This window comes from Megascapheus bottae, chromosome 16 (genome assembly GCF_031878675.1).
Source record: "Megascapheus bottae isolate mThoBot1 chromosome 16, mThoBot2.hap1, whole genome shotgun sequence".
Taxonomy (NCBI): Eukaryota; Metazoa; Chordata; class Mammalia; order Rodentia; family Geomyidae; genus Megascapheus; species Megascapheus bottae.
In genome coordinates, this window is record NC_143524.1 from 4,262,750 (window position 1) to 4,287,857 (window position 25,108).

Sequence of the window (25,108 nt, forward strand, 5' to 3'; positions counted from 1 at the left end):
TTTCTAAATCCTTGAACACCTTTGTCTCAAGCAGGGGGAAGTGTGAGCTGTCTTTGGAAGCCTACTCTAATTTGCATGGACCCTTCTAGTCTGCAACCAGAATATTTCCATATACATTCCTGATGGGGATTAGGGGCCATGTTTTGAAATGATTTATGAGAGTTTTATAAGGACAAGGGCTGGGATCCAGTATCCAGCCACCTAATCCTGTGTGCTTGCTTGCTTGCTTGCTTTCCTTCTTTCCCTCTCCCTCTCTCTCCCTCTCTCTCCCTCCCTCTCCCTCCCTCTCCCTCCTTCTCTCTCTCTGACTCTCACTCTTTTTCTTCCTTCCTTCCTTCCTTCCTTCCTTCCTTCCTTCCTTCCTTCCTTTCTTTTTCTTTCTTTCTTTCCTCCCTCCCTCCCTCCCTTCCTCCTTTCTTTTTTTCTTTCTTTCATGGGTCACGGGGCTTGAACTCCGCCTGGGTGCTGTTCCTGAGCTCTTCAACTCAAGACTACTGACCTACCCTTGAGCCAAGTCCCACTTCCTTTTTTCCAAAGGTTAATAGGAAATAAGAGTCTCAGGTCCTTTTGTGCCCGGGCTGGCTTTGAACCTTGATCCTTAGATCTCAGCCTCTTAAAGTAGCTAGGATTACAGGTGTGATCCACCATACCTGGCTCCTGTGTGCTTTCTGAAATACCATATTTTTCCTACTTTAAGCTTTATTGGTTCCTTACCCATTTACCCAGTTGGAATTGACGTGAAAACCAAGAAAGAGTTCTGGTCATTGTACAAAGGTGATTTATTCTTGCCAACTCCTGCAAGCTTTCTAGCTGAATCTATAGTTAAAAGACATACAGGGTGATGGGCTTGTTTGGAGCGGGGGAGAGGGGACCAAGGAAGAGGAGTGAGAGGAATAAAAAGTACAGGAAATATTTATCTTGAAATGCTGCAAAGTATGAGCAGGCACTGGCGCCTAGAAGGGCTGAGAAAGAAGAAAGACAAAACTGAAGTTGGGACCTCAGAGGCCTGAAGCAGGATTTCCCTACCAATGCATGCTTGTCAGGGCCAGGACTGTTGCCTGGTTACCCTCTCTGCTTCTTTAGCGTAGGACTTTAGGACGTGTGATGGGAGCCTTGGAACCTGGCACACTGCCCTAGGAGCTGTTGCCCCTGCCAGGCCTTTGCCCTTCTTCCCAGGTTCCCACTGCCTAGAGGACACTAGCACAGCCTCTGTGGGGCGGGGTGGAAATTACCCCTGGGTGCTTGGTCTTTGCCTGAACGCTAGGTAGTATGATCTGTTCCCAACTTTTCACTTTAGACCCCTCTGTGGTGTTGAATGAGGCTGGCCTTTGCTCCACAGCTCTGGTCTACATTCTTGCTATCTGCTGGTAACACAGTAGAGAAAAGAAAAGCCTGGGCATGTCCTTTCATCAGAAGAGATGGGCAGAAGTCCAGGCCTGTTCAATGACAACAGCGATTGTTGAAGAAGAGCACAGTGGGTGTTGAATGCAGCCTAACCCCTGGGCAATGTGCAAGAGAGGCCTCTATCCTCCTGTAGCTATCTACCTCCTGCAGCTGGCAGCAGTGGGGTACAGATCTTGGCAGAACACCAAAACTTAGGCATGTGTCAGGCTCCAGTGCTCTCCCTGAATTAGGGGAGCTGTGGTAACATCTCTGGACTCCCCACTGAGGGCTGTTTCTGTTGCTCTCTCTGTGGAAGCCTCAGATCATGCAAGGCCCTTACCACTGGAGCTGATGGCAGAAAAGTATGTAGATGTTCTGAGTTGTTTTTGTCTTTTGTCTGAACATTCCTGTAGGCTAGGCTAGTCCTGCCCTCCTAGCAGTCTTCCTTTCTGATTTCTCCTTGGTTTCTCATGGGGATTAGGTGTGAAACTTTCAGTGGGAGGCCACAGAGATGAGTAAAGGACTGGTGACTTATGGGAGAGTTTGGTTGCCTAAGATTTTGGACTACAAGGTGGTTAACCCCAGACAGAAGGCCATAGAAGATCCTGGGCTTGGAGTAGGTAGTGTGTGCTCTTAAGGGCTACAATCACCATTAAGCCCTGGCTTACTTGGCCCCTGTTCCTCACATGGCCAACTTAATTGAAGCACCTTCCTTTGAATGGTCTCAGCCCTCTCCTAGTACCCTTCTAACTGGGCATTTCATCCCCAGGCTGAGATTCACATTGTTTCATTTTTGGGTACTCTGATCCTTCCATTCTGTGCACGGACAACAAGCTGCCATAAAGAGATAATCTGGCCCACACCTAAGCCCATCCCAGGAGAAGGCTACCATATTTCTTCTGGGTCATGTGACCCTGAGATACCAGGATGATGCTGGCACTCTAATTTTGAGTGACTCAAGTTTTTTGTGTACCCAGATCCTAAAAGTATATTTTCCTGGGGCTCCACATTTTCTAGGGGCAGTCCTGTCGAGGGGCTACTCTTTGTGCCTTCCAACTCTGCTAAGCAGCTCTGGGCTGGAATCAGAAAAGAGGATAAGGGACTATTGTTTGTCCCTGGAGCCTGAATGGTACTTTGTGTTCTGCCTTTGGCTTTACTGTCTCATTCCTGATGAGGACTGAGTTCCCATCAGGCCTCATGCTATTCACCAACTATCTGACAGGCCAGGGCATTGAGCCAAACAGGGGGTCTTGTGATGGTGGCTGCTGAGTGGGGGGCTTATAACTGTGGTGCTGAGTGATGGAGCCTTCCCTACCAAGAGCCTATAGCTAGAAGGAAGGACAGGCAGTCCCTTATTAACACTGAATTTGGAGCTAGCTGGTAGAAAACTAGACAATCTGTGACTCTCCAGGTTAGAAATAGGGTGGGCACCAGGCGGAGCCAAAAGACAAGATGTTAAGTTGAGATACTCTTTCCTTTCCTGCCTTCCTCTGCCCTCCATCTCAGTCATGTTCCGTCACCCTGCTCTCTGTAGTGTGGAAGCAGGAAGATGGAATTGGCAGAATCTGTTTTATGTTTTGAGGTAGAGAGCATGATGGGTTTGGCAACCACAGGAAGCCACCTGTTCATCGACACTGCCTTGTGCTTCAGGCTGTCTGTCCTACAGGTGTAGGTCAGCCCGTCCTTCAAAGGAGTGCATGGGAAAAGATAACTTTCTAAGACTATGGACATGTTATTGTTCCTAACTGATGCAAAGGCAGTGTTGGAAATCAGAGGTATGTCACCTGTCTAGTGGCCCCTAGCACTTCATTTGACATGGCCTTGCTGAAGCAGGAAAACAATTCATCTTACTGACTCCCTTGGGTAATTGTCCTTACCACTCTGTGGGATGAAATGAAATGGAAAGTAAACATTCTACTTGGCCAACTTCAGGGTTGGTCCCAGGGAAAATTGGGGAGTGTGGGTTGTGTGGTTTGTGCGTTGAACTAACACTTTTCTGGGGACATGGTTTTTTACCTGAAAGAACACTGACACAGAACTGTGGCTACTCAGACTTTGGTGTCTGACAGATTTGCTCTAGAATGAATGTCTCAAACAGCTGCCAGTTTTTGTGGTGAATGGTAAAACCAGAGCTTCTGAACAAAATTTAGAAATTGAGAAATGTATTCATTGGCCTGAGCTGATACCTAAAAAGTTTTTCTGACAAAGCTGGTACATAAGTGACATTTGGCATCATTTACTTTTGCGAGTCTTGGGGACTTGAACTGTGGGCTTGGGTGCTGTCTCTGAGCTCCTTTTGCTCAAGGCTAGCACTACCACTTGATCCATAGCACCACTTCTGCCTTTTTGTCTGAAAAGCCCTGCTCTTTTTTTTTTCTCCATAAACATCACTAGAAATGAGCACTGAAGTGCAAATATGAGGATGGTAGGCATGGAACTCAGCTCTGCGTTTATTTGTGTTATTTTAAAATTTTGTTTGTGGTGGTAAGGATGAAAGCCTGGGTCTTGTGCATGGTAGGTATGTGATTTTCTGGTGAGGTTTACTTCATCACTGTCTAACCCCTATTGCTTTTTTTTTTTTTTTTTTCTGCCGCCAGTCCTGGGACTTGAACTAAGGCCTGGATGCTGTCCCTGAGCTTCTTTTGCTCAAGGCTAGTGCTTGAGCCACATCTCCATTTCTGGGTTTCTTGTGGTTAGTTAATTGGAGATAATAGTCTTAGGGATTTTTCCTACCTGGTCTGGCTTCGATTCACAATCCTCAGACCTCCGCCTCATGAGTAGCTAGGGTTACAGGTGTGAGCCACAGGCATCTGGCCCCTATTGCTATTTTAAAATTAATAAATATGAATGAGCACACTGCCTCTCAGAATAACACAGCACTGCATTTGTTTTACCTGCAGAAATCTTCCCTACCCTACTAAGTAGACTCCCTATGGTCAAGGGGCAAAGAGATTTCATATTGATGGCTAAAAAGCAAAACCCAAAACATTTTATTTCTATAAGGATTTTAACTTTGCAATAACATTTAACATGTATTACCTAAAACGTCTTTTAAAAATACCTTTATTGAGACATAACTCATATACTACAAATTCACATTTTTTTTAAAAAATGGTTTTGCTATGTTACCCAAACTGGCTTTGAATTTATGATCCTTCTGCCTTAACCCCTCTGGATGTTGGGATTATAGACATATATCATCATGCCCAACTTCCCTACTTCCAGCCCTCCCTCCTTCCTCTAACCTTCTCTTTCTACTCTTCCTAGGCGGAAGTTCTACCACTTGAGCCATACCATCCTGGGACAAAATCTAAATGTGTGGTCCAAACTGATCTTGAATGCCATTCCTGGGCTCAAGTCAACCTTTTGCTCGCTGTTGGTCTCAAGTGGCTGGGACCATTCACCCTTTTAAAAACATGTACAATTCATTGGCTTTCAGTATCATCACAATGTCATGCAAGCATCTTCACTATCTAATTCCAGAACATTCTTATTCTTACCTTAGAAGGAAACTATGTTCATTAGCAGTCACTCCCATTAACTGCCAGAAGTTTTTCCCCAGCTCTTGGCAACCACTAATGGACTTTCTGTTCTGGACATTTTGTATAAATGAAGTCATATGAGATGTGGCTTTTTGTGTCCAACTTCTTTCATGTAGGATGTTTTCAGGGTCATTTACCTTGTGGCAAATAACAATACTTCATTTTCAAGTGACAAATAGTATTTCTTCGTGGAGGTATTTCATGTGTTGGTCATCCATTCATCAGTTGATGGTCTTTTGGATGGCTTCCCCTTTTTTCCTGCTACGAGCAATGCTTCTGTGGACATTTGAATATGAATGAATATGGTGAAGATGTTTCCAGCTATCTCATGTATGTGTCTTAGAGTGGAGTTGTTGGATCTTATGGCAACTACCTATTATCCAAATGGCTTACATCATTCATTTTCCTACCAGTATTTTATGCGAGTTCCAAATTTTCCATGTCCTTACCAGTACTTGTTATTGTCTTTGTATTATTATGCCATTGGGGATATGTAGTGGTCTCCATCATTGTAGTTTATCATTTCCCTTATGGCTAATGTTGCTGTACATCTTTTCATGTGCTAATTAGCCAATTAGGATTCTTAGCCTATTCTTTTTGTGTGTATGTGTGTCGGTCATGGGGCTTGAACTCTGGGCAGGGCATTGCCCTTGAGTTCTTCAGCTCAAAGCTAGCACTCTGCCACTTGAGCTACAGCACTACTTTTGGTTTTCTGGTGGTTAATTGGAAGTAAGAGTCTCATGAACTTTTAGTGCCTGGGCTGGCTTTGAACTGTGACCCTCAGATCCCAGCCTCTTGTTAGGATTACGGACCTGAATCACTGGTGCCCGGCCTAGTAGCCTATTCTTAATGTCCATTTTCTTTTAATTGGTGAACTAGGGGTGGGTGGGTTAATGGGGTTTGAACTCAAGACCACATACTTACTAGGCAGTAGTTCTATTATGTCATTCCTCCATACTTTTTGCTTCAGTTATGTTTAGGGAGTTTCATGCTTTTGCCAAGGACTACCTCCAGACTTTGATCCTTCTGTCTTTGGCCTCTTGGATACTGGGATTGGCAGGTGCATATCACTATGCTTAGCTTATTGAGAGATGAGGGTCACACTCATGGCTCACCTAGTCTGGCCTGGAATGGAAATCTTCCCTGTCTCTGGGTAACTAGGATTACAAGCATATACTGCCATACCCAGCATGAACATTAGGCTCTTCTCAAAGTTATATGATTTGTAAAAATTTATTTCAATATATGAATTATCTTCCTAGTTTTTTTCCCTCTGAGAACAGGATTTTAGCTGGGTGATGGGGGCTCATGCCTATAATCCTAGGAGACTGAGATCTAAGGATCATGATTTGAAGCTAACATTCTACCACTTCGAGCTTTTTCTATGTATGTAGTACCAAGGAATTAAACCTAGGTCTTAGTGCACTCTAGGCAAGCACTCTACCACTAGGCCAAACTCCTGGCCATTCAGCCCTGCTTTTTGCTGATTACTCTGGAGATGGAGTCTCTCAGACTTTTCTGTCTGGCCTGGTTTTGAATTTCAGTCTTCTAATGTTAGCCTGCTGAGTTGCTAGGATTACATGTGTGGGCTACCAGTGCCCAGCTCTTTCTAGTAATTTCATTTTACGTTGTTTAATCTCATTCTTTCCATTCCTTCCTTCTCAGCTAGACTGTGAACAGGCCTGTCTTCTTCAGGCCTAGTCTTATAGCACAATGTACTGTAGCAAATGGGTTATGTTCTTTTTGTATGTTTGATTGGTTTTTGCCCACAATACTACTGTGTAAAAGGTACACAATTATTCCCTCTCATCTGACCAAGGGGAAAGATTGAAGCCTAGAGTGATGAAGTAGCCTGTCTTGAGCGTCAGCTCTAACTGATAGTAGCAGAGGTAGAACCAGGTATTTCTGATTCATAGCCTACTACCCCTTCTAACAATTATCCTACATGGAACTGACCTTCTGTTCTTAATCATCTGGAGCTTGTGTCTGGTCCTCTGCCTTTATTATTTTGGAGCCATGATGGAACTGAGAAGGATTATGGCTAATGTCAGAGGCTAGCCACTGGGGCTCATTGTCCTGGGCCCATGTAATGTTGTAAATATGCATTACTGATTGGGATCGTTGTGCTTTTCTAGATTAGGAAACTAAGGGCTCAGCAGCTTAGGGAAATCCCCAAGTGGAGCAGCACCTTAAGCATGGGTGCAGTTAACACTGGTCCCAAAGGTCTTATTGCAGCAATGGAAGAGGGAAAAAGTAGATCCATGTGAGTTCTGTGGAAGAGTCAGGTAATATGGACTTTCTGGAAAGTGGGAATCTCTGTCAACACTAGATTGGGTTGCATCAATTCAAAAGCATTTGCTCACCAAGCTGCAACTGGAATCACAGTGTTATTGGCTTGTGACATCTTCCTGGAAGCCTCAGCCCAATGACCCCATAGTCTGTGACATTACCCTGTGGTGACTAACTTTGTGAGTTCAAGCCCATTTGTGGGCTCCGGTTTCCACCAGCCAAATTGTGAGTTGGTGTAGTGTGGGGCCCATTTGTCAGAGCATGTAGTTACCCATGGCACATGATGTCATATCTGATATGTAGAGTCTTCCTTGTAGCTTTGAATAAAAGAAAATTTCATAATGTATATATGTTTATTTGGTTATTTGATATAGGATAGAGAAGGGGTGAAAACAAGATGAGGGGCGGGGGTGGGGGGAGGGAAATGGGGACCAAGACATGAGAAAGGGTATCAATGTTTGTGAAGTAATGCACCTTCTATCTGGTGAATATAATGTAACCCTTCTATTAATTGCAATAAAAATATATGAAAAAAAGAATTTCTCCCTGCTGGCTTTGCATAAAATTCATATAGCCTCAATGTCTGTGGCTGGATTTGGATTGGTGGAGGAAAAGGAGGAAGCAAGGCCATTAGAGAGCTCCAGCTACCCTAAAGTCATGAGTTACTTGCACAGGATGGACTGTGGTGAAGACAGGAAGGATGGAGCAAGTACATAATCTTCCTCTTGTCAGCACGTCCCTCTTCCCAGAGCTGAGCTCTGATTGACTGGTTCTCCACATGGAATCACTGAGAGGCAGGTTATGCTTGTCTCACAGGGTTAGCAGTGCTGTTTAACATCTGAGCAACCCATTAACCAGGCAGCAGTGAACAGCCTTGCTATCCACTTAACTAGGCCAAACACCTTCGCCCTCTCCACTCTTGTTTTTCTAAGGTGAAAAAAGAAAAAAGCATTTAAAAACTTATTTCCCCCTGCCCCTGTTTCCATGGGTTCTGAATCCTAAGGATTCAATCAATTGTGGATCAAAACTACTAGGAAAAAAATTGTTTCATTATTGCTGACATATACTATGTGTTTAGTCCTGTGCTAGTTGCTGATTACATCTGTATTGAACATGTACAGACATTTTTCCTTGTTATTATTCCCGAAATAACACAGAGTAGCAGCTATTTACACAGCACTTACATTGTACCAGGTTTTACAAGCCATCTAAAGATGGTTTAAAGTACAAAGGAGTGGCTGAGAATCATGGCTCAAGTGGTAGAACACTTACCTAGCGTGTGCAAGACATGTTCAGTCCTCAGTACCAGGAAAAAGAAAAGGCATATGGATAGCTGGGAGGCTGGGCTGGGCTGGTGATTCACACCTATAATCCTAGCTACTCAAGGAGACTGAAAGCTAAAGTATGAGATTTGAAGCTAGACCAGGCAGACAAATACGAGAGACTCTTACCTAAAATTAATGAACAAAGAGCTGAGTATGGAGGTATAGATCAAGTAGTGAGCTCCAGCTTGAGCAGGTTTTGTTTTGTTTTGTCAGTCATGGGGCTTGAACTCAGGGCCTGGGCACTATCTTTGGGCTTTCTCAAGGGTAGCCCTTTACCACTTGAGCACAGCACCACTTCCTGCTTTTCCTGTGTATGTGGTATCAAGAAATCGAACCCAGGGCTGCATGCTAGGCAAGCACTCTACCATTAGGCCATGCTCCTGGCCCCTTGAGCAGGGTTTTAAAGAAAAGTAGATGGGAGGGCCAGGAGCTGGTGGTTGGTGCCTATATTCCTAGCTACTCAAGAGGCTGATCGTAGTTCCAAGCCAGCCCTGGTAGGAAAATCTCCCTTCCTAGTGTCGCCAACCCCCCACCCCTCCCTACCAGCCTAGTAAAGTACAGTTGTGGCTCAGTGTCCAGGCCCTTAGTTCAAGCCCCACAATTGAAAAAAAAAAAAAAAAAAAGAGGGGCCGGAAGTTTGACCTAGTGGTAGAGTGCTTGCCTAGCATGCCTGAAGACCCGGTTCAATTCCTTGGTACCACATACATAGAAAAAAGCTGGAAGTGGTTCTGAGGCTCAAGTGGTAGAGCTGTAGCCTTGAGAAAACCCAAGGACAGTGCTCAGGCCCTGAGCTCAAGCCTAAGACTGGCAAAAAAAAAAAAAAAAGATATGGGAGGATTATGTGCAAATATAGCATTTTATTTAAAGGGATTTGAGCCCCATGACTGACAAAAAAAATAGTAAGAAAGAAAAAAATTATTTTCCCATCTCCTGTGTGTGTAGTAAGAATCAAACATGAGCAGTGGTATCTGCACACTGTTCAGTGCCCGTGGACGTTGTCTCTAGACCCCTCTGGCATGAAGAAGGCCTAAGAAAATACCTGCATGCTGTCAGAGACCCTTGTCCTCAGCCATGCTCATCCAGGTACAGGCAGATGTTGCCAGCCTCTCCAGCTCCACACCTACCCAGCCACCACCACTGGGCAGCAGGTGTCAAGACAGGTATGGAATCAGAAGTCTTCATCTGGGAAGAAAGCCCCAGTACCTGTCTTGATTCCAAGATGAGGGTAGGGTTGTTACAGGCTGCCAGCAACAGCAGCACAGGAAGCCAGGGCTTAATGTGGTTTCTCAGCCTTCCCCTCTACCTGGCCCTCTCCCCATATTATTCCTGAGCAGAGCTCTGGCTTCAGTATATCAGGCTCATCTTCTGGCAAAAGAAGAGGTAGGAAGAGAACATCATTGCCAGCTGGGGTCCTAGACCCAAAGGATCCAAACTCTCACACTGAGTTTTCAGTTCTGGCTGGCTCTCTAGAAACTGCATTCAAATTCCTTGCACTGAAGGCCTTGGCCTGGGTCAGGGTGACTTGCACTCCATTAATAGGCTTCTCTAGGTGCAGTCTCACCACTGTGAACCAGGCAAAGCTCTCTTTCAATGGGGTTCAGGAGGCCAAGCTAAAGACAAAACAGTGCCCTATTGACTGCTTCCCTGAGGGAAGGGACCTTATCCAGGCTCAGTAGGATGCTTTGTCTTTTGTGATAGGGAGGTACTGGGAGGAAAGGACTCTTCCTGTTTTTGTGGGTGGGCTTTGGGCTGACCCTGCATTATGGTCAGTGATTTGGGTGTTGTCAGTCCCATATTTAGGCCTTCAAAATTTGTGGATTGGTGGCATGACTCATGTGGTGGAGTGCTTGCCTGTTGAACCCTGAGTTTAATCCCCAGTATTATAAAATAAATAAATGAGAATAAATAAGGATGAAAGAATGAATACATCACTTGCTGATAAACCATACCTAGCCACCAGCTCACTGACTGCTGGTAAGGTAACAGTCTCCTAACTCTATGGAGAAAAACAACTAGAATGTTATCTGCCCTCAGATGGACAACTTGAGGCATTGTGAGGAACTTCTCTTTTTCTCATGCCAGAGGCTCTCTGTTTCTCCTGGCTGGCTTTACCACTCCAGCTCTGGTCCTCCCTTTACTTTGTTGTTTTTGTAATTATTACTATTATTGCCAGTCTTGGGGCATGAACTCAGACCCTGGACCCTGTCCTTGAGCTTTCTCAAAGCTGGCGCTCTACCGCTTGAGCCACAGTGCTATTTCCAGCTTTTTCTGTGTATGTGGTACTGAGGAATTGAACCCAGGGCAAGCACTCTACCACTAGCCATGCTTCTGGCCCTATTTTGTTATTTTTATTTTTTTATTGCTATTATACAGAGGGGTTACAGGTGCATAAGTTAGGTAAATGAGTACATTTCTTTTTAGACAATGTCACTCCTTCCTTTGCGCGCTCTCTCAGTTTTTCCCCTCCCATCCCCACCCACAAGTTGTGTAGTTCATTTTTCACATAGTGTCTTGTGAGCACCACTGCTGCATTTGTTCCCTCCCTCAGTTTTGGCAGCTCAAAGGCCTTCTGCCCTTTAATCCTTGCACTAGAACTTGTGGGCATTGGCTTTTGACTGTCTCTCACCGAGTTCATCTGACCTGGTTTTTTTTTTGTTGTTGTTGTTGTTTTGTTTTGTTTTGTTTTTGTTTTGTGTGTGTGTGTGTGTGTGTGTGTGTGTGTGTGTGTGTGTGTGTTTTCTTCTCTAACATTCTACTGCAGGTCCCTCACTCAGGCAGAGCAGTCTGTCTCTCTTTGAACCAAAGAAGCAGACAGTACTGGACAGGAGTCACTCAGGAAGCTCGTTATAAATAAGTAGAAGACACTGGGCCCAGATTCCAGGGTCCCGACATCAGAATCATCCTGACCTCCCTAGGCCTCTACAGACCAACTACCAGGTAAGAGGACCAATTTTTGTGCCTTCTGGGCACTGGCCTGGTAGGAGCGTGCCCACCTGTGTCTATTGTCACTGCTCCTTCTGGAAGCTGGAAACCTAGTAAGAAAAGGAGAGGTCCGAGGCACTCTAGGAACAGGTCTTTAGAGGACAGACATCTAGTGGATGGTGAATCAACCATTTCTCAGGATCCTTCAGGGACATTTGTGGTGAGGGGTGGGCAACCTGCTTGGCAGTGAAGACAGATTCTGCTCTAGACCTTGGATGAGGAATATGGGCTGTGGATCACAGAGCTCTGGGTCAGAATGCCTTTGTGTGATGGAGGCTGTAGGGAGGAAGGGCACAAGTTCCCTGTGGCTGGGGTCCCTGTGGACATGCACAGCTACCAGTGATCAGGGCAGGCTCTATGCTTCGTCCAGTTACAGACCAGGGCCTGGGAGTGCTGTGCTCCAGCTGCCCAGCCACCCTGGCATGAGGCAGTGCCGTGGAACTGTAGGGCAGACGGCCTGCTCTGCCTTCCAGCATGTGCTAAGTCAGCTGCCCAAGGTGTGAAGCAATCTGGGTAGCAGGGAGAGAAAATGTCCTTGCTTGTGTGTTGGAATGCTAGATGGCTTGTGTGTAAGTATAAATTACACACCACTGTATAACTGGTGTATAACTCTCACTTATACAGATAACCTCATTTGCTTGGGAGGAACCTTCACCTCAGTTCAGGAGGAGGAGAGCTGATAAGGCCCTTCGGCCCCTAGCTCTTTATCTGTAAGTGCAAACAGACCACACTCCTGCCAAGTCATGGGACAGCACTCAAGGAGAAGGTGGAGGCTCTGTATGTTGTGCTTGGGCACAGGTGAAGGGAGAGGTACAGGTGACATGGACACCCAGTTCTTGTTCCTTTTGTTTTGTCCCAAGCTGCCCAAGATCAGCACTTAACAAGAACTGTACCTTCTCTCACTGTGTGCTAGACCTGAAAGGGTTGGCACTTCTGGCTTTGTTCTCTGCTGGGGCCTTTTCTCCATGACACCGTGGAAAATCTGCCATCAGGAGGGGGTCTGAGGCAAAAGACACAGTACTTACTAATCTAGGTGAATATGGAATAACCCTATTTGTACACTTGGCCTTCTTACTGGAATAAAAGGTCAATTTTGTGTGATCACGGCCTCTTTTCTGTTGTTTAAGTTTATCTCTAGATCTTAACAGGTACTATGTTTTGTTTATTTATTTATTTATTGCCTGTCCTGGGCTTGAGCTCAGGGTCTGAGCACTGTCCTTGGACTTTCTCAAGGCTAAAGCTCTACCACTTGAGTCTCAGCACCACTTCTGGCTTTTTTCTGGTATGTGGTACTGAGGAATCGAACCTGGGTCTTCATGCATGCTAAGCAAGCTTTCTACCACTAGGCCAAACTCCCAGCCCCACAGGGCTCTATGTTTTGTAAAGGCTCTGTCAAGATTGATTTAACAAATACATGTTTGTTTGTTTGTTTTCCTTTCTTTTTTTTGTGCCTATCATTCTTTTGCCTTGTAGTGCCATTCTAGCCTTGTGGTTGGTTACCATCCCCTTTTCCACAGGGTTCCTGTTACCAAGAACTCATTGCTCACTGCCTGAAAACGTCTTTGGGGCTCCTGCTCTGTAATATTATAACTGTGTTTGCCCTTCTTTAGGCTCATTTGCACTTGGTTTCTCCTCCCTGCATTTCTGCTTTTCACTCCTGGTCCTCTGTTGATAGGCTGGGCTAACGTCTCCAGAGAACATGGTGGTTCCTCCCCACCTTACCAAGACTACAATATGTCTTAAGGTTTTACCTGTCACCTCTGTGCTAATTGACATGTGTACATTTCCCTGATGGAATGTGTGATTGTGGTAGTGGACCTTGTGTCACTGGAACAAAATAGTTGACGTGAGAAACCTAAGGCAGAAAAGTTTTATTTGGGCTCATGGTTTAAGTTCATGGTTTTGTGCTTTCTGAGCTTGTGATGAGACAGAACATCATAGTGGTGAAGTCATGGTGGTCCTGTGGTGGGGGGAGAGAGAAAGAGGGATAGATAGATGGATAAATAAGGGAGGGAGAGAGAACTCAAGATAAGATATGCCTCCAGGGATATTACCCTCCCACCATGGCTTACTTTCGCCAGCTAGAACTCCCAAAAGTTTCTGACATTTTCTAATAATGCTACCAATTTCTGAATACATCAGGGGATCATATTAATTAGATCAGAGCCCTCATGATCCAATGTTCTCTGTTATTGGGTTTACCTACTAGAAACCAGGCCTTTAATACATTAGCCTTTGTGTGTATGTTGGGGGGGGCGGCGCAGGGGAGAGAGGGGGCTTGAGTTTTTTATTTTCTCAACTGTCCCTGTGCTTTTTTTGTTCAAGACTAGCACTCTAACACTTGAACTACAGCTCTACTTTTGACTTTTTGGTGGTTAATTGGAGATAAGAGTCTCATAGACTTTCTTATCTGGGCAGGCTTTGAACTACAATCCTCAGATTTCAGCCTCCTGAGTATCTGGGGTTACAGGTGTGAGCCATTCGTGCCTGCCCATGAGGGGACATCTTATGTCCAAACTATTATAATCATCTCCCAAAATCTGATTCCAGATCAGCAGTGGAGCCTTGTTCAAGGTGATGATGATTGGTTGGTGGATCTGTGGAGTCATCCCTGTGTGAGCTGCTTCACACAGCCACTCATGTATAATCTTCCCAATGAATATCGAACGTTGAATTTCTATTTCTTTTCTTTTTGTACCAGACCTGGGGCTTGAACTCTGAGCCTGAGCACTGTTCTTAGGCTTTCTCAAGGCTAGGGCTCTACCATTTGAGCTATAGCAGTACTAGTTCCTGCTTTTTCAATGTATGTGGTACTGAGGAATTGAACCCGGGTCTTCATGCATGCTAGGCAAGCACTCTACCACTAGGCCAAACTCTGGGCCCTCTATTCCTTTTTTCTTCAGGGTTTTAGACAAGTTAGTTCTCCCAGAAACCTGGCTTATAAGTATCAGGGGTTTGAACCAGATCTGCTGGACCCTGACCCTGACCAGAGCTAGTCTGACCACTTGCTGGAAGGAATATTCTCCTCTCATCTCTCATTTACTGGGCACATGTTGGGGCCATTTGCCAGGACTCTGGGCCAGCTGGGCCTCAGCAGGTCGTCCTCAGACCCCAGGTCCAGCCTCTTTGACCCCTCCCTTTACTTTCCTTGACGGAATCGGTGTTCTCTAGATCCCGTTCTGCTCAGTTCCCTCAGTGCCCCTTTTGTAGTTCCTTCCTATAGAAGATGTTTCAGACATCCAGCATTTGGGGAAATAGTTAAGTTTCTTAAAAGCAGAGGCCGGGTTTTATATTATCTTTAGCCACTCAGGTAAGTGTGGTTGGCAGTCAGTAATGCTCAATAAATACCCATTGGCTTTGGTTGTGTGAAATCTAGTCTTAATCCTGTAAGCATGTATTTATTGTTCATTACAGTTTCTGAGATTGAAGGGACAGTCTGGAGTTTCATGTGCCACAGGATCCCTTAATTGTCGGCTGTTGATGTCGAGGCTACAGGAAGTTTAAACCTATTACACAGATGAATATGCAGGTCTAGAGAGATAGAGTGAACCCCTCAAGGTGAGGCTACCTGGCAGTAGCAAAGCCAAAATCTCAACTTACTTTTTCTTTGGCAGTTCTGAGATTTGAACTCAGGGTTTTGTGCCTGCTAGCCATGCACTCCACTACTTGAACCACACCCCCAATCCTTGTAGCTTTTAGTTCGTTTTTGAATAGGGATTTGATTTATGCCTGGACTGGCCTGGATTCTGATTCTGCTATTTATGCTTCCTGTGTAGCTGGGGTGACAGATATAAATCACTCACTGACTTCCCAATTCCTTCTCCTAAGTAGTTAGTATTGTAAGTGGCAGTCACAATGCCCGGCCAAACCAGTTTTTTGGGTTGTTACCATTTAAAGCTTTTTCCTTTCTCAGATCACAATGGTAATGCATAGTCTAAACTGTATAGACTCTGGGCTTTCTCCAGCTCCCCCCTGGCGCAGTTCCTACCTCAGTGTATCCTCTCAGGCCCTACTGTCCCTTCCTTTCTGCCTGCCCTTCCTTCTCTTTTCACATGGCCATGTCTTTTCCTATTTGTGTTGTTTTTTTCTTTCATTAGAATTGTATTCTTTCCCCTCCCCCCAAGAATTTCTGTGTCTTGAGGGTGTAGACCCTGACGCACTCATCCTAATTCTCCTAAAGCTACAGAGCTGTGAGCTGGAAGTTACTCCCTCAGGGACACTAACACAGTGAATGACTCCTTGAGAGAGGAACTCGGTATGGGGGACTGAGGTAGGGAATCCATCCTCTTCCTCTAGGAAAATAAAAGTAACGTCTGCCCTGCCCACGAAACAAGGGTACAGTTAGTACCAATAAAAGCACCTGTTAGAGAGAGTACTTCTGTAATGCCGAGAGCACCAGGAATATTGTTGTTTAATATAACTGTAGTAGCCAAGCAATGGCTCAGTAAAACCATCACCTGGAATAATGCTTGTCTTATATTGTAGTGGGGTGGGGGTGAGGGGCTTCCTGTATGATGGGTGCCTGGTCTAGGTCCTGGCACTTAGATATTAAGGACATTATTGTTTTTGCAGGACAAGGCACTGAGAAAGTGGCTCTTCCACTCTTAGTGGCTCTTCTGCTTCCCATCGGAGACTACAAGTCATGAAGTCTCTCCTGGGGCTTTGGTAGATTCATCACTACCTCAGGCCCTATTTATCCCCAGTGTCCAAAGTTCTCAGCTGGTGTCCGCAAGCAACAAGGAGACTAGATCCCTATCTCTCACCAGCTACAAAAACAACTCAAAATGAAAGGCTTAAGGATGAGACCTGAAACAATGAAACTACTAAAAATAAAATGCATTTAAAAAAGCGAGGCACTGGTGGCTCCTGCCTATTATTCTAGCTACTCAAGAGTCTGATGGGCCAGGAGTGTGGCCTACTGGTAGAGTGCTTGCTAGCATGCATGCAAGCCCTGGGGTCCATTCCCTGTTACCACATACACAGCAAAAGCCAGAAGTGGTGCTGTGGCTCAACTGGTAGAAGGCTAGTTTGAGAAAGCTCAAGGACAGTGTCCTGGCCCTGAGTTTAAGCCCCAGGACTAGCAAAAAAAAGGAAGCAGCTTCGATCTGAAGATTGTGGTTCAAAGCCTGTCCAGGTAGGAAAGTCTGTGAGACTCTAGTTAAGTGGCAAAAAGCCAAAAAGTAGAACTATAGGGCACTAGCCTTGAGCAAAAAAGCCGAGGGACAGCACACAGGCAGTCATGCACTTGAGCATGTGCATAGGCACACACACTCGTAGGGGTATGCCTTAGGACATTGAAATAGGCAAAGAGCTTTGTCCAAGATTCCAAAAGTCCAAGAAACAAAGCAAAATTAGATGAATGGGGTTCCATCAAATTAAAAACTTCTGCACCACAAGGGAATCAGTCACTGATGAAGAGAGCTTATAGAGAGGGAGGAAACGTTTGCCAACTCCACATTGGACAAAGAGTTGACATCCAGAATAGCAAAAAATCAAGTAGCCCATATAAATGGGCAGTGGACCCTATCAGATATATCCCCAAACAAACAATGGCTGGTAAGTGTCTGGGAGAATGTTCAATAGCATTTGTCATCAGTGAAATGCAAGCCAAATCTGCAATGAACTATCATATCCCCTCATCCCCATATGAATGGCTTATAACAAAAAGACAAATGATAACAAGTGCTGGTGAAGCATGTGGGGAGATGGGCACCTACGATTGGAAATTAGTATGGGTATTGTGGAAGACAGCATAGTGCTTTCCTGAAAAATTAAAGGTAGAATTATCATAGCAAGAAATCCTACTCCAGGGTGGCTTCTATCCAAAGGAAATGAAATCACTATGTGGAAGAGACATCTGCATTCTTATGTTTATTGCAACACTATTCACAGTATCCAGGAGATGGAAACAAACTAAGTGTCTATCAATTGATGAACAGATTTTTAAAAATGCGTTACATATACACAATGGAATACTATTCAGCTGTAGAAAGTAATGAAATTCTGTCATTTGCAACAACATAGATGGAACTGGGGACATTATGTTATGAAATGATCTAGGCACAGGAAGACCAGTATAGAATATAAATTCATTCATATAGAATTTAAAAACCTTAATCTCACAGAAATTGAGAATACCCGAGGCTGTGGGGAATAGGGCAGAGAGCACTAAGAGAAGTGGACCAATGGGGAGATAGGAGCAAAAAGCGATGGCATGTCGTTGCGCAGTGGGGTGATATAGGTAATAAGAAAGGATTTTCAATATTGTCATAATAAAGAAATGGCAAATGCTTTAGGAGACACATAGCTTTTACCTCATATAAACATTATAGAGGGGCTGGGGATATAGTTCAGTGGTACAACTGATGAACGTGTGGTGCCTTGGGCTTGATTCCCAGCTCTTTAAAAACAAAAAGACAGTGTATATATGTATTGGGATACCTCATGGTACCCCATTAATATGTAAAATCTTATATTTTTAGGAATCATTTTTTTGGTGCCAGTCCTGGGGCTTGAACTCAGGGCCTGGGACACTGTCCCTGAGCTTTTTTGCTCAAGGCTGGCACTCTGCTACTTGAGCCACAGAACCACTTCTGGCTTTTTCTGTTTATGTGGTACAAAGGAATCAAACCCAGGGCTTCATGCAAGCGATGCAAGCACTCTACCACTGAGCCACCTTCCCACCCCCTAAGTATCAAAATTTTAATATAAGTTTAAAAATACAGTTCTGAAGCCAATATGGCAAAATAGTAAAACTTACCAAATTCTTCAATAGTTAAACATATAAAATTTCCAGGCACTGGTGGCTCATGTCTATAAATCCCAGCTACTCAGGAGATAAATACTTGAGGATCACAGTTTGAAGTCAGCATGGTCACGAAAGTCCATGGGACTCATTTCCAACAAACTACACACACACACACACACACACACTGGAAATGGAGATATGGCTTAAGTGGTAGAGCAGTAGCCCAGCTGGGCACAGCGGCTCATACCTGTAATCCTAGCTGCTCAGGAGGTTGAGGATCAGGATTCAAAGCCAGCCCGGGCACAAAAGGACCTAAGACTCTTACCTCCAATTAACTTCTAGAAAACCAAAAGTGGGCCTGGGCTCAAGAGTAGGGCGGTAGCCTTGACTGAAGAGCTCAGGGATAGCGCCCAGGCCGAGTTCAAGCCTCAGGGCACACACACACACACACACACACACACACACACGGCACCCAGGCACACACACACACACACACACACACACACACACACACACACACACGGCACCCAGTCCCAGAACTGGCAAACAATAAAATCAGTAAAAATATGGGACCTCCTCCATCCTTCCCCAGGGCTCTCTTTCAGTCTTAATGTTTCATCCTGTGATCGGCCTGTCCCATGAGAGGAACACCTTCTGGTAACAGTAGTAAGCCTTGGCCAGGCTTTAGCTGCCTGTGTGGCTGGAACCTGCAGTGCAGCCCCAGGAAGACGTGACAGTTACCAGGTCACTTCTCTTCCCCCTGCTCCACATTCATTTCAGTGCAAGGCTGAGTGGAGATCCCAACTCCGCTGCACAATAGGGGACAAAGTACAGCTCATCTGGGTGCTATGTTGGGGTGGTTACTACCTGAGGGTGCCCTGAGTATGAGTGCACTGTGTGGGGAGGGCTATGATCAGAGGTGGGGAGAGAAGACGGTGAGACTGTGATGGGTGAGGGACCTTCACGAAGTGAGGGATTACAAGGCCCAAGGTGGCCAGTGCAAGGGCGGCATCAGTGGAGGGCAGCTTAGGTTGGCAAGCAGGGAGAGGTGATGTAATCATCAACCATGATGCAGCCTCATGATCTGTCTACTGGTGACTTCTGGGCAGCAGGGCAGAGCAGTGCCACATTCCACATCTCTCTCTCCTGACTGATTCCTACTGACTGAACCACGGGACCCAGCCAGGGATCCCCGGAGCTAGTGACCACAGGGCCAGCTTTCCTGGCAGAAAAGAAGGAGTCACAAGGCAGGAAAGCCTCTCCCGGGAAACCCTGTGTGTGGGCCGGGGTCGGGGGGTGAGGAGAGCACCTCAGGGGAAGGAGCCCTCTGGCCACTGCTTGATGGGAAGAAGCTGGCTGCCTTCAAATCACAGCTAATTGAGTTCCAAATCTATTTGCCAATGACAAATAGGAAAGATAATGGAATAACTGGCATCCATATTAGACAGGAGGAAGTAAAAGAATTCACTGACATGATCTTGTATAGGAAGCCTGGGGAATCACCTGAGAATCTGTTAGAACTAATAAACATGTTCAGCAGGACACAAGAACAAGATACAAAAATCAGCTGTTCACTCATCAAGCTAGTGGCAGGGAATGGGCTCCAGGATCCCCACAGATTTCACAATTCATAATCCTCATGTCCTTCATAGAAAGTAGTTCAGTAGGCCCAGTGCCAGTGGCTTATGCCTGTAATCATAGCTACTCAAGAGGCTGAGACCTGAGGATAACAGTTCAAAGCTAGTCTGGGTAGAAAAATCCCTATAAGACTCTTATGTCTTATGTCCAATTAACCACTCAAAAAATGAAAGTGGCACTTTGGCTCTAGCCTTGAGCACAAAGAGACACAGGTAGCTGGGCACAGTGGCTCACGCCTGTAATCCTAGCTACTCAGGAGACTGATACTTTTTTTTTTTTTTTTTTGGTTAGCCCTGAGACATGAACTCTGGGCCTGGGCGCTGTCCATGAGCTCTTCAGCTCAAGGCCACTGACCTACGCCTGGAGCTACAGCGCCACTTCCCAACAGGAGACTCTTATTCCAATTAACTACTAGAAAATGGGAAGTGGGGCTGTGGCTCAAGGGGTAGGGCGATAGCCTTGAGCTGAAGAGCTCAGGGACAGCACCTAGGTCCCAGAGTTCAAGCCCCATAACCCACATAAAAAAATAAAAGGCATAAGGATAGCACCTATGCACTGAGTTCAAGCCGCATCACCACCACCAACAAAAAGAAATCAAAGTAAACAGAATGATACAATAATAAATACACTGAATGGCCAGTAAACCCATAGGGCAGGGACCTGCAGGTTCACTGAAGTCCCTGTCACAATTGTAAATGCCTTTATTTACAGAAACAGTGACTGAGATTCATATGGAAATGAAAAGGACCCCAATCTTGGTTGGAAGAATCTTGAAAAATAGCAAAATTGGAGGATTCAAGTTTGCAATTTGAATAGTTATTACAAAGAGAGTCTTGTGCTGGCTTAAGTGGAATGGAACTGAAAGTCTAGAAATAAACCCTCACATTTATGGTTAACTAACTTTCAATGAGAAAGCTGAGACAATTTAATGAGAAGTGTCTTTTCAATAAGTGTATTGAAGTGACTTAATTCTACATGCAAAAGGACACCTACCCTATACCACACGCAAATAATAGTTTGAAATGAAACAAATACCTCAGTGTAGGAGAGAAATGGTACTGGGTGCTGGCAGTGCAAACTTGTAATCCTAGCTACTCAGAAGGCTGAGATCTTTGGATTAATGATTAATTTAAAAAGGCACCTGGCTCATGCCTGTAATCCTAACTATTCAGGCGGCTGAGATCTGAAGATCAAGGTTCAAAGCCAGCCCGAGCACAAAAGGACCTGAGACTCATCTCCAATTAACCTCTAGAAAATGGGACTGGACTCAAGGGTAGGGCGGTGGCCTTGACTGAAGAGCTCAGGGACTGTGCCCAGGCCAAGTTCAAGCCTCATGACCCACAAAATAAATAAATAAATACATAGCAGGTGGGCCAGGTGTAGTATTCTAGATACTTAGGCATAGATAGGAGGATCTCTGACTGAATGTGGCCCAGGGAAAAGCACAGGATCCTATCTGAAAAAGAAACTAGGGCCAAAAAGTGTTGAGGATATGGCTCAAGCAGTGGAATATCTGCCCAACAAGCCTGGGGTCCTGAGTTCAAATCTCCGAGCTGTAAATGGTCTCTGCCATCTGTAATCAGAGGCTATGACTGAGTACCTTCAGCCTTTTTTTCTAGATCCTGGAACTGCTGTAGAATTTTGCATTCCAGTTCTATTTTATTTCGGTTCAATTAAGCATTTTTGGAACTGTACTGGGACCAGGCACCAAGCCAGGCTGCTCTGGTGAAAAAACCAGAGGCCCTGAAATTGGATGGCCTTAATTATTCCTGAGTTGGCTACTTCTCGTAGGTCCTTCTGACTCTCATTTTTCTTATCAGGAAACCAATGAGAGCAAAGTAAGCCAGAAGGTGCCTGGCATAGAGCAGGCAGGAAATGAAAGTTGCCTTGCTGGTCTCCTGGACCAAGTTCTGTTCACAATATTTACATAACAAAGGTGAGTTAGATGTACCGGGCACCCTCCTCTGAATTTTGGCCCAGTACCCCAGTAGATGCCTGAATCCACTCTTAGAGATACTTCACTTTATCCTCTGCATTATAGGATACAGCGTTACAGTAAAGTTTGATTTATAAATTAGGCACAGTAAGAGATTAATGAAACTACTACTAATAAAACAATTAGAGCAGCACACTCTCACAAGCGACATGAGTGCACTGTGCTCACTCCTTGTCCTGGGGGGATGACCAGGCCTGCGCGGCAGGATGGAGTGGGGTGAATGACTAAGCACATCACGCACTCTAGCCCTAAATTTTGCAGCTTGAGGTGCAACAGCAAGACTAGCACGAATCTTTTCCTCTTCACAGTTTCACAAATAGATTTCTTCCTTGCCAAAGATCTTAGCAATCTCAGCCAAAGATTGTTTTCTTTCTCTATTAAGTCGGATTTTTTTTTCTTTTTTTTTCCTTTTTTTTTTTGCCAGTCCTGGGCCTTGAACTCAGGTCCTGCGCAGTGTCCCTGGGCTTTCTCAAGGCTAGAGCTCTACTACTGGAGCCACAGCACCACTTCTGGCTTTTTTCTATGTATGTGGTACTAAGGAAAGGAACTCTGGACCTCATGCACGCTAGGCAAGCACTCTACGACTAGGCTAAACTCCCAGCCCTAAGTCGGCAACTTTTACCTTTCTACTTAAAGTACTGAATGGCCTCATGTCCACATATCTGAGACAGCCTCACTACTTTTGAGGCCATTGTTAAATAAGACGAGGATTACTTGAACACAAGCACTTTGATACCAGGACAGTCAGTTTGATAATTAGCTGCCTTAGTGATTAAGAGGAGGACAGCATGGATTTGCTTGACAAAGTGATGATTCGCGTCTGTGAGGGAATCTCATAGATATTCAGAGTGGTACACAATTTAAAAGTTAGGAATTGCCTTTAGACCAGTTTCCCACAGGCAAGTGAAACAATAGATAGCCCAACCACAGAAAAAGGGGAGGGAAGACTTCTGTATCTTCCCACCAAAAGAAATGTAGAACGGATATATACTGCACTCAGAAACACTCTGGTGACCCAGAGGGAACCAGGCCCAAAAGAAGATATAAGGTCAAGTTGAGGAAGCAGAGAAATCTTTCCCAAGGAGTGGGTAATAACATGGAGCCTTCCAGAGTGGGAAGATGTGCTTTTCATATCATTGTATTTTATTCATTTTTTGAATAATGAAGTATTTTGTTCAAAAGGCATACCTCCTGAAAGTCTCACTCTTAGAAACTTTTTTTTGTGTGTGGGGGGGGGTGTCATAGGATTTGAACTCGGCCTTGGTGCTGTCCCTGAGCTCTTCAGCTCGAGGCTACCGCCCTACCCTTGAGCCAAGCCCTACTTCCTGTTTTCTAGAGTTTAATTGGAGATAAGAGTCTCAGGTCCTTTTGTGCCTGGGCTGGCTTTGAACCTTGATCCTCAGATCTCAGCCTCCTGCGTAGCTAGGATTACAGGTGTGAGCCACTGCACCTGGCTTAGAAACTTTTTTTTGAGGCACTAGGATTTGAACTCAGGGACTTGTGCTTACTAGGCAAGTACTCTGCTATGTGGACAACATCTTTAGCCATTGTTCTAGAAACATTCTGCATGTGTGAGCAAAGGTGTTTCTCTATAGCAGGACCCTGCTTCTTTGGCTCCTGTCTATATTGTGTTCTGCAGGGACCAGAAGGCTGTCACCAGGTGTGGGTTAGAAGCTTGGCAGTTCCAGGTTGCATAGTCCATGCTGCTTTCTGGTCTCAGTCGCTTCAGCCAGAGGCAGTGCACTCAGGGTCTCAGTAAGAATGATGGCCCATACCAGGTACTGGTTTCAGGAGGAAACCTATGATTCAAAGCCAGTGCAGGCAGACATGTCTGAGAGATTCCATCTCCAATTAACTGGAGATGTGGTTCAAGTGGTAGAGCACCAGCTGTTAGCAAGCAAGTGGAACCAAGTGTGTGAGACCCTAAGTTCAAGCCCCAGTAGCAGCATACAAATAAGCTGTTTAAAATGATCATACATTAGCTGGTGGTTTACATTTATATCAATAAGCTGTAAGCCAGTGGTGTACATCTACAATCCTAGTTACTCAAGAAGGCTAAGATCTGAGGATTGAGGTTTGAAGGGAGCCCAAGTAGACAAATCCTCAAGACCCTTACCTCCAACCATCAAAAAGCCAGACATGGAGTTGTGATTCAGATGGTTGAGTGCCAGCTAGGAATGGAAAAAGCTGAGCTGAGCAAGCTCCAGTACCAACATACAGATAAAAAAAAATAGAATGATGTCTCAATTTCCATTAAGTGGGGGCCAGTGCCCTTGACCCCCTGCATGCTGCTGTTACCCTGGCCAGCGTCTCCGGGGTTCCTTGGTCTTTATCCTGGCTCAGCTCCAGTCTGCTTCCCCATTTCTGCTCCCTTGTTTGTGTGGAGTCTATCTAGTTTTTTAGTCCTTGCTCTTTTTAGTTAGTTTTTAGACAGGGTCTTGCTATATAACCTGGGCTGGCCTCAAACTCATTCTCCTCTTGCCTCTATCTCTCAAATTGCTGAGATTACAGGAGTGTACCTTCATGCCTGACTCACTCTTTGTCTTTGTTTTGCCTCCATGAACGATCAATAGCTTAGCTGGATAGGGAATTTCAGGTGGGAAATAATTTTTCCTTGACAAGTTTGAAAAATTGCTTTGTACTTTTCTGGCTTCTCAAATTGCCGAGGACTCTACAACCTTTCTGATTTCTGAGTCGTCCTAACTTCCCCTTCTCCTCCATCTCTTCTGTTCTTATAGAACATGAAAATCTATAGTGTGCTCAGTTTGGTGAGGCTCTGGAGCTGGGAGGAGTCCTTCCATGCCCGGTGGGGGAAGGGGATCCTTCCTGGGACTATTTCTGGGGGAGGACCATTTGGGAACAGAGGAGGCAGCTGGGCAGGAGGCTGAGGCGATGGGAAAGCAGGCTGGAATGCTGGCTGAACTGCTCCGTGGGGCACAACCTCAGACTACCAGGAGAATAGCTTGTTTATCAGCAGCTAAGCCATAGTGATTAGTAGAAGGCTTTTCCAGTAGTTCAAGTAGACAGAATAGGACAATGCAGGATGATTTCGTGGAAATGAAAAACAGGGAGTCTGTGGGACTTAAGAGGTAAACCAAACAGGCTTTCTTGAGTAGATGATGGATGAGAAGTGATGGGTGGAGAAACCCCAGAACCTGGGTCCTGGGAAGAAGGTGATAAGGAAGACAGGAAGAGGCATTTGGCC

General features: G+C 45.2%; 1 protein-coding gene across 1 annotated transcript in view; it reads left to right on the top strand.

Annotated features, from left to right (window-relative positions):
- Pc (pyruvate carboxylase) overlaps positions 1 to 25,108 on the top strand; it is a 105,955-nt gene that overhangs the window by 40,698 nt on the left and 40,149 nt on the right. The window contains exon 3 of the mRNA XM_090347290.1: positions 11,301 to 11,476. The gene's annotated coding sequence lies outside the window, so the exon portion shown is untranslated. The remainder of the gene's footprint in view (positions 1 to 11,300; positions 11,477 to 25,108) is intronic.